Below are 9,277 nucleotides of genomic sequence, written 5' to 3' on the forward strand. Positions count from 1 at the left end.
AACAGTAGCAACAAAATGACACGATCAACATGCTACGTCTATTAGTTTGGGTCTAGTCCATCACATGATTCTCTTAATGATGTGATCCCGTTATCAAGTGACAACACTTGCCTATGGCCAGGAAACCTTGACCATCTTTGATCAACGAGCTAGTCAACTAGAGGCTTACTAGGGACAGTGTTTTGTCTATGTATCCACACAAGTATTGTGTTTCCAATCAATACAATTATAGCATGGATAATAAACGATTATCATGAACTAAGAAATATAATAATAACTAATTTATTATTGCCTCTAGGGCATATTTCCAACAATAGCTGCATTTTTCGATTACGAGATCTGGCAGATGGATGTCAAAACGGCGTTCCTTAACGGTTTCCTTAAGGAAGAGTTGTATATGATACAACCCGAAGGTTTTGTCGATCCTAATAATGCTAACAAGGTGTGCAAGCTCCAGCGATCCATTTACGGACTGGTGCAAGCATCTCGGAGTTGGAACAAACGCTTTGATGAGGTGATCAAAGCATTTGGGTTTATACAAGTGGTTGGAGAATCTTGTATTTACAAGAAAGTGAGTGGGAGCTCTGTGGAGTTTCTAATATTATATGTGGATGACATATTGCTGAATGGAAACAACGTGGAGTTTTTAGAGAGCATAAAGGATTACTTGAATAAAAGTTTCTCTATGAAGGACCTAGGAGAAGCTGCTTACATTCTAGGCATTAAGATCTATAGGGATAGATCAAAACGCCTGATAGGACTTTCACAAAGCACGTACCTTGATAAAGTTTTGAAGAGGTTCAAAATGGAACAGTCCAAGAAAGGGTTCTTGCCAGTTCTACAAGGTACGAGATTGAGTAAGACTCAGGGCCCAGCAACTGATGAAGATAGAGCATATGCGCTCCGTCCCCTATGCTTCAGCCATAGGTTCTATCATGTATGCGATGCTGTGCACTAGACCGGATGTTAGCCTGGCCATAAGTATGGCAGGTAGGTTCCACAGTAATCCAGGAGTGGATCACTGGACAGCGGTCAAGAATATCCTAAAGTACCTGAAAAGGACTAAGGAGATGTTTCTCGTGTATGGAGGTGACGAAGAGCTCGCCGTAAAAGGTTACGTCGATGCAAGCTTTGACACAGATCCGGACGACTCTAAGTCACAAACCGGATACGTATTTATTCTTAATGGGGGTGCGGTAAGCTGGTGCAGTTCCAAGCAAAGCGTCGTAGCAGATTCTACATGTGAAGCGGAGTACATGGCTGCCTCGGAGGCGGCTAAGGAGGGTGTCTGGATGAAGCAGTTCATGACGGATCTTGGAGTGGTGCCAAGCGCACTGAATCCAATAACCTTGTTCTCTGACAACACTGGTGCCATTGCCTTAGCAAAGGACCACGGTTTCACAAGAAGACCAGACACATCAAACGACGCTTCAACCTCATCCGCGACTACGTCGAGGGGAGGACGTAAATATATGCAAAGTGCACACGGATCTGAATGTAGCAGACCCGCTGACTAAACCTCTTCCACGGCCAAAGCATGATCAACACCAGAACTGTATGGGTGTTAGATTTATTACAATGTAATTCACATGATGATGTGAGGGCTAGATTATTGACTCTAGTGCAAGTGGGAGACTGTTGGAATTATGCCCTATAGGCAATAATAAATATGGTTATTATTATAATTCCTATATCAAGATAATCGTTTATTATCCATGCTATAATTGTATTGAATGAAGACTCATTTATATGTGTGGATACATAGACAAAACACCGTCCCTAGCAAGCCTCTAGTTGGCTAGCCAGTTGATCAAAGATAGTCAGTGTCTTCTGATTATGAACAAGGTGTTGTTGCTTGATAACTGGATCACGTCATTAGGAGAATCACGTGATGGACTAGACCCAAACTAATAGACGTAGCATGTTGATCGTGTCATTTTGTTGCTACTGTTTTCTGCGTGTCAAGTATTTATTCCTATGACCATAAGATCATATAACTCACTGACACCGGAGGAATACTTTGTGTGTATCAAACGTCGCAACGTAACTGGGTGACTATAAAGATGCTCTACAGGTATCTCCGAAGGTGTTAGTTGAGTTAGTATGGATCAAGACTGGGATTTGTCACTCCGTGTGACGGAGAGGTATCTCGGGGCCCACTCGGTAATACAACATCACACACAAGCCTTGCAATCAATGTAACTTAGTGTAAGTTGCGGGATCTTGTATTACGGAACGAGTAAAGAGACTTGCCGGTAAACGAGATTGAAATAGGTATACGGATACTGACGATCGAATCTCGGGCAAGTAACATACCGAAGGACAAAGGGAATGACATACGGGATTACATGAATCCTTGGCACTGAGGTTCAAACGATGAGATCTTCGTAGAATATGTAGGATCCAATATGGGCATCCAGGTCCCGCTATTGGATATTGACCGAGAAGCCCATAGGCCATAAGGGTGGCGCACCAGCCCTTAGTGGGCTGGTGGGACAGCCCAAAAGGGCCCTATGCGCCATAGAGATAAAAATCAAAGAGAAAGAAAAAAAAGGGGAGGTGGGAAGGAAGGGAAGGACTCCCACCCACCAAACCAAGTCCAACTCGGTTTGGGGGGGGAGTCCTCCCCCCTTGGACTCGGCCGACCCCCTTGGGGCTCCTTGAGCCCCAAGGCAAGGTCCCCTCCCTCCCACCTATATATACGGAGGTTTTGGGGCTGATTTGAGACGACTTTTCCACGGCAGCCCGACCACATACCTCCACGGTTTTTCCTCTAGATCGCGTTTCTGCGGAGCTCGGGCGAAGCCCTGCTGAGACAAGGTCATCACCAACCTTCGGAGCGCCGTCACGCTGCCGGAGAACTCTTCTACCTCTCCGTCTCTCTTGCTGGATCAAGAAGGCCGAGATCATCCTCGAGCTGTACGTGTGCTGAACGCGGAGGTGTCGTCCGTTCGGTACTAGATCGTGGGACTGATCGCGGGATTGTTCGCGGGGCGGACCGAGGGACATGAGGACGTTCCATACATCAACCGTGTTCACTAACGCTTCTGCTGTACGATCTACAAGGGTACGTAGATCACTCATCCCCTCTCGTAGATGGACATCACCATGATAGGTCTTCGTGCGCGTAGGAAATTTTTTGTTTCCCATGCGACGTTCCCCAACAGGGGGACCTTGCCTTGGGGCTCAAGGAGCCCCAAGGGGGTCGGCCGAGCCAAAGGGGGGAAGGACTCCCCCCCAAACCGAGTCCTACTTGGTTTGGTGGGTGGAGTCCTTCTTTCCTTTCCCACCTCCTCCTTTTTTTTCTTTTCTCTTTGATTTTTCTTCCAATGCGCATAGGGCCCTTTTGGGCTGTCCCACCAGCCCACTAAGGGCTGGTGCGCCACCCTCAAGGCCTATGGGCTTCCCTAGGGTGGGTTGCCCCCCCCCCCCCGGTGAACTCCCGGAACCCATTCGTCATTCTCGGTACATTCCCGGTAACTCCGAAAACCTTCCGGTAATCAAATGAGGTCATCCTATATATCAATCTTCATTTCCGGACCATTCCGGAAACCCTCGTGACGTTCGTGATCTCATCCGGAACTCCAAACAACATTCGGTAACCAACCATATAACTCAAATACGCATAAAACAACGTCGAACCTTAAGTGTGCAGACCCTGCGGGTTCGAGAACTATGTAGACATGACCCGAGAGACTCCTCGGTCAATATCCAATAGTGGGACCTGGATGCCCATATTGGATCCTACATATTCTACGAAGATCTTATCGTTTGAACCTCAGTGCCAAGGATTCATATAATCCCGTATGTCATTCCCTTTGTCCTTCGGTATGTTACTTGCCCGAGATTCGATCGTTAGTATCCGCATACCTATTTCAATCTCGTTTACCGGCAAGTCTCTTTACTCGTTCCGTAATACAAGATCCCGCAACTTACACTAAGTTACATTGCTTGCAAGGCTTGTGTGTGATGTTGTATTACCGAGTGGGCCCCGAGATACCTCTCTGTCACACGGAGTGACAAATCCCAGTCTTGATCCATACTAACTCAACGAACACCTTCGGAGATACCTGTAGAGCATCTTTATAGTCACCCAGTTACGTTGCGACGTTTGATACACACAAAGTATTCCTCCGGTGTTCGTGAGTTATATGATCTCATGGTCATAGGAACAAATACTTGACACGCAGAAAACAGTAGCAACAAAATGACACGATCAACATGCTACGTCTATTAGTTTGGGTCTAGTCCATCACGTGATTCTCCTAATGACATGATCGAGTTATCAAGCAACAACACCTTGTTCATAATCAGAAGACACTGACTATCTTTGATCAACTGGCTAGCCAACTAGAGGCTTGCTAGGGACAGTGTTTTGTCTATGTATCCACACATGTAAATGAGTCTTCATTCAATACAATTATAGCATGGATAATAAACGATTATCTTGATACAGGAATTATAATAATAACTATATTTATTATTGCCTCTAGGGCATAATTCCAACATGCTTGTGATGTGATATGGCCAACGATGTGATGTGATATATTGGATGTATGAGATGATCATGTTGTAATAGTTAATATCGACTTGCACGTCGATGGTACGGCAACCGGCAGGAGCCATAGGGTTGTCTTTAAACTAACGTTTGTGCTTGCAGATGCGTTTACTATATTGCTAGGACGTAGCTTTAGTAGTAATAACATGAGTAGCACAACAACCCCGATGGCGACACGTTGATGGAGATCATGGTGTGACGCCGGTGACAAGAAGATCGTGCCGGTGCTTTGGTGATGGAGATCAAGAAGCACGTGATGATGGCCATATCATGTCACTTATGAATTGCATGTGATGTTAATCCTTTATGCACCTTATCTTGCTTAGAACGACGGTAGCATTATGAGGTGATCTCTCACTAAAATTTCAAGACGAAATTGTGTTCTCCCCGACTGTGCACCATTGCGACAATTCTTCGTTTTGAGACACCACGTGATGATCGGGTGTGATAGACTCAACGTTCACATACAACGGGTGTAAAACAGTTGCACACACGGAACACTCGGGTTAATCTTGACGAGCCTAGCATGTGCAGACATGGCCTCGGAACACATGAGACCGAAAGGTCGAGCATGAATCGTATAGTTGATATGATTAGCATAGAGATGCTTACCACTGAAACTATTCTCGACTCACGTGATGATCGGACTTGAGATAGTGGATTTGGATCATGTACCACTCAAATGACTAGAGAGATGTACTTTTTGAGTGGGAGTTATTAAGTAATATGATTAATTGAACTAATTGTCATGAACATAGTCTAATGGTCTTTGCGAATTACGATGTAGCTTGCGCTATAGCTCTACTGTTTTTTATATGTTCCTAGAGAAAATTTAGTTGCAAGTTGATAGTAGCAAACTTTGCAGACTAAGTCTGTAAAACCGAGGATTGTCCTCGTTGCTGCGTAGAAGGCTTATGTCCTTAATGCACCACTTAGTGTGCTGCACCTCGAGCATCGTCTGTAGATGTTGTGAACATCCGACATACACGTTTCTGATGACTACACGATAGTTCAGTACAAAATACTTAATGGCTTAGAAGCAAGGCGCCGAAGACGTTTTGAAACGTCACGGAACATAAGAGATGTTCTAAAGAGATGAAATTGTGATTTCATGCTTGTGCCCTTGTTAAGAGGTACGAGACCTCCAACAAGATTCTTTGTCCACAAAGTAAAGGATAAAAACTCAATCGTTGAGCGTGTGCTCAGATTGTCTGAGTACAACAATCGCTTGATTCAAGTGGGACTTAATCTTCCAGATGAGATAGTGATGGTTCTCCAAAGTCACTGCCACCAAGCTGTGAGAGCTTCGTGATGAACTATGACATATCAAGGATAGATACAATGATCCTTGAGCGATTCGCGATGTTTGACACTGCGAAAGTAGAAATCAAGAAGGAGCATCAATAGTTGATGGTTAGTAAAACCACTAAGTTTCAAGAAAGGCAAGGGCTAGAAGGGATACTTCGTGAAACGGCAAAACAGTTGCTGCACTAATGAAGAAACCCAAGATTAAACCCAAACCCGAGACTAAGTGCTTCTGTAATGAGGGGAACAGTCACAGAGGTGGAGCAACTCTAGATATTTGGTAGATAAGAAGGCTGGCAAAAGTCGAAAGAAGTATATTTGATATACATGATGTTGATGTGTACTTTACTAGTACTCCTAGTAGCATGAGGGTATTGGATACCGGTTCGGTTGCTAAGTGATTAGTAACACGAAATGATAGCTACGGCGTAAACGGAGACTAGCTAAAGGCGAGGTGACGATACGTGTTGGAAGTGTTTCCAAGATTGATATGATCAAAACGTCGCACACTCCCTCTACCATTGGGATTGGTGTTAAACCGAAATAATTGTTATTTGGTGCTTGCGTTAAGCATGAACATGATTGGATCGTGTTTATTGCAATACGATTATTCATTTAAAGAGAATAATGGTTACTCCATTTGCTTGAATAATCACCTTCAATGGTTTATTGAATCTCGATCGTAGTGTTACACATGTTCATGATATTGGTGCCAAAAGATACGAGGTAATGATGATAGTACCACTTACTTGTGGCACTGCCGCTTGAGTCATGTTGGTATAAATTGCATGAAGAGGCTCCATGCTGATGGATCTTTATACTCACTTGATTTTGAATCACTAGTGACATGCAAATCATACCACATGAGCAAGGCCTTGTTTTCATTGAGATGAAACAAGATAGTAACTTGTTGGGAGTGATACATTTTGATGTATGCAGTCCAATGGGTGCTGAGGCACGCAGTGGATATCATTATGTCCTTACTTCACTGACGATTTGAGTAGATACAGGAGTATTTACTTAATTAATCACAAGTCTGAAATATTGAAAAGTTCAATTATGTTTCGGAGTGAAGTTCGTCGTAACAAGAGGATAAACTGTCTACGATATGATCATAGAAATGAATATCTGAGTTGCGAGTTTTGGTACGCAGGTAAGACAATGTGGAAATTGTTTCGCAGTTCATGCCACCTGGAACATCACAGTGTGATGATGTGTCTGAACGTCATAGCCACGCACTATTTGGTGCATGCTATGATGTCTCTTATCGAATTACCACTATCGTTTATGGGTTATGCATTAGAGACAACCGCATTCACTTTAAATAAGGCACCGCGTATTTCCGTTGAGATGACACAGTATAGACTGAGGTTTAGAGAAATCTAAACTGTCGTTTCTTGAAAGTTTGGGGCTTCGACACTTATGTGAAAAAGTTTCAGTCTGATAAGCTCGAACCCAAAGCGGATAAATGCATCTTCATAGGATATCTAAAACAGTTGGGTACATCTCCTATCTCAGATCCGAAAGCAAAGTGTTTGTTTCTAGAAACGGATCCTTTCTCGAGGAAAGGTTTATCTCGAAAGAATTGAGTGGGAGGGTGGTAGAACTTGATGAGGTTATTGAACCATCACTTCAACCAGTGTGTAGCAGGGCGCAGGAAGTTGTTCCCGTGGCGCCTACACCAATTGAAGCGAAAGCTGATGATGGTGATCATCGAGCATCGGATCAAGTTACTACAAACCTCGTAGGTTGACAAGGTCGCGTACTACTGCAGAGTGGTACGGTAACCCTGTCTTGGAGGTCATGTTGTCGAGCAACAGTGAACCTACGAGTTATGAAGAAAGCAATGGTGGGCCCGGATTCCGACAAATGGCTGGAGGCCATGAAATCCGAGAGAGGATCCATGTATGAAAACAAAGTGTAGACTTTGGAAGAACTACTTGATGGTCGTAGGACTATTGAGTAAAGATGGATCTTTAAAAGGAAGACAGACGATGATGGTGATAGGTCACTATTATGAAAAGCTCGACTTGTCGCAAAGATGTTTCTGGCAAGATCAAACAGTTGACTATGATGAGACTTTCTCACTCGTATCGATGCTAAAAGTCTGTTAGAATTTTGTTAGTAGTTGCTGCATTATTTATGAAATATTGCACGTAGGATGTCAAAACATTGTTTCCTCGACGGTTTCCTTGAGCAAACATTGTATGAGATACAACCATGAGGTTTTGTCGATCCTAAAGATACTAGCAAGTATGCAAGCTCCAGTAATCCTTCAATGGACTGGTGCAAGCATCTCGGAGTTGGAATATACACTTTGATGAGATGATCAAAGATTTTGGGTTTGTACAAGGTTTATGAGAAACTTGTATTTCCAAAGAAGTGAGTGGGAGCACTATAGAATTTCTGATAAGTATATGTGGTTGACATATTGTGGATCAGAAGTAATGTGGAATTTCTGTAAAGCATACAAGGTTGTTTGAAAGAAGTTTTCAAATGAGTACCTGGATTGCGCTACTTGAACGTTGAGCATCAAAGATCTATGGAGATAGATCAAAAGCGCTTAATGGAAGTTTCAACAAGATGCATGCCTTGACAAGTTTTTGAAAGAGTTCAAAATAGATCAGCAAAGAAGGAGTTCTTGGTTGCGTTGTAAGGTGTGAATTTGAGTAAGACTCAAAACCCGACCACGGCAGAATAAAGATAATAGACGAAGGTCGTCTTCTATGCCTTAGCCGTAGACTGTAAAGTATGCCATGCTGAGTACCGCACCTGATGTGTGCCTTGCAGCAAGTCTGTTAAGAGGTACACAGAGTGATCCAGGATTGAATCACTGATCAGTGGTCAAAGTTATCCTTAGTAACCAAATAGACTAAGGAATTTTTCTCGATTATGGAGGTGGTTAAAGAGTTCGTCGTAAAGGGTTACGTCGATGCAAGCTTTGACACTAATCCGAATAACTATGAGTAGTGAAACGAATTCGTATAGTAGAGTAGATATTTGGAGCATTTCCGAATAGCACGTAGTAGCAGCATCTATAAGATGACATAAAGATTTGTAAAGAACGCACGGATCTGAAAGTTTCAGAACCGTTGACTAAAACCTCTCTCACGAGCAAGACGTGATCAGACCCCAGAACTATATGGGTGTTGGATTCGTTGAAATCACATGGTGATGTGAACTAGATTATTGGCTCTAGTGCAAGTGGGAGACTGTTGGAAATATGCCCTAGAGGCAATAATAAATTAGTTATTATTATATTTCTTAGTTCATGATAATTTTTTATTATCCATGCTATAATTGTATTGATTGGAAACACAGTGCATGTGTGGATACATAGACAAAACACTGTCCCTAGTAAGCCTCTAGTTGACTAGCTCGTTGATCAAAGATGGTCAAGCTTTCCTGACCATA

Source organism: Hordeum vulgare, chromosome 4H, assembly GCF_904849725.1.
Source record: "Hordeum vulgare subsp. vulgare chromosome 4H, MorexV3_pseudomolecules_assembly, whole genome shotgun sequence".
Taxonomy (NCBI): domain Eukaryota; kingdom Viridiplantae; phylum Streptophyta; class Magnoliopsida; order Poales; family Poaceae; genus Hordeum; species Hordeum vulgare.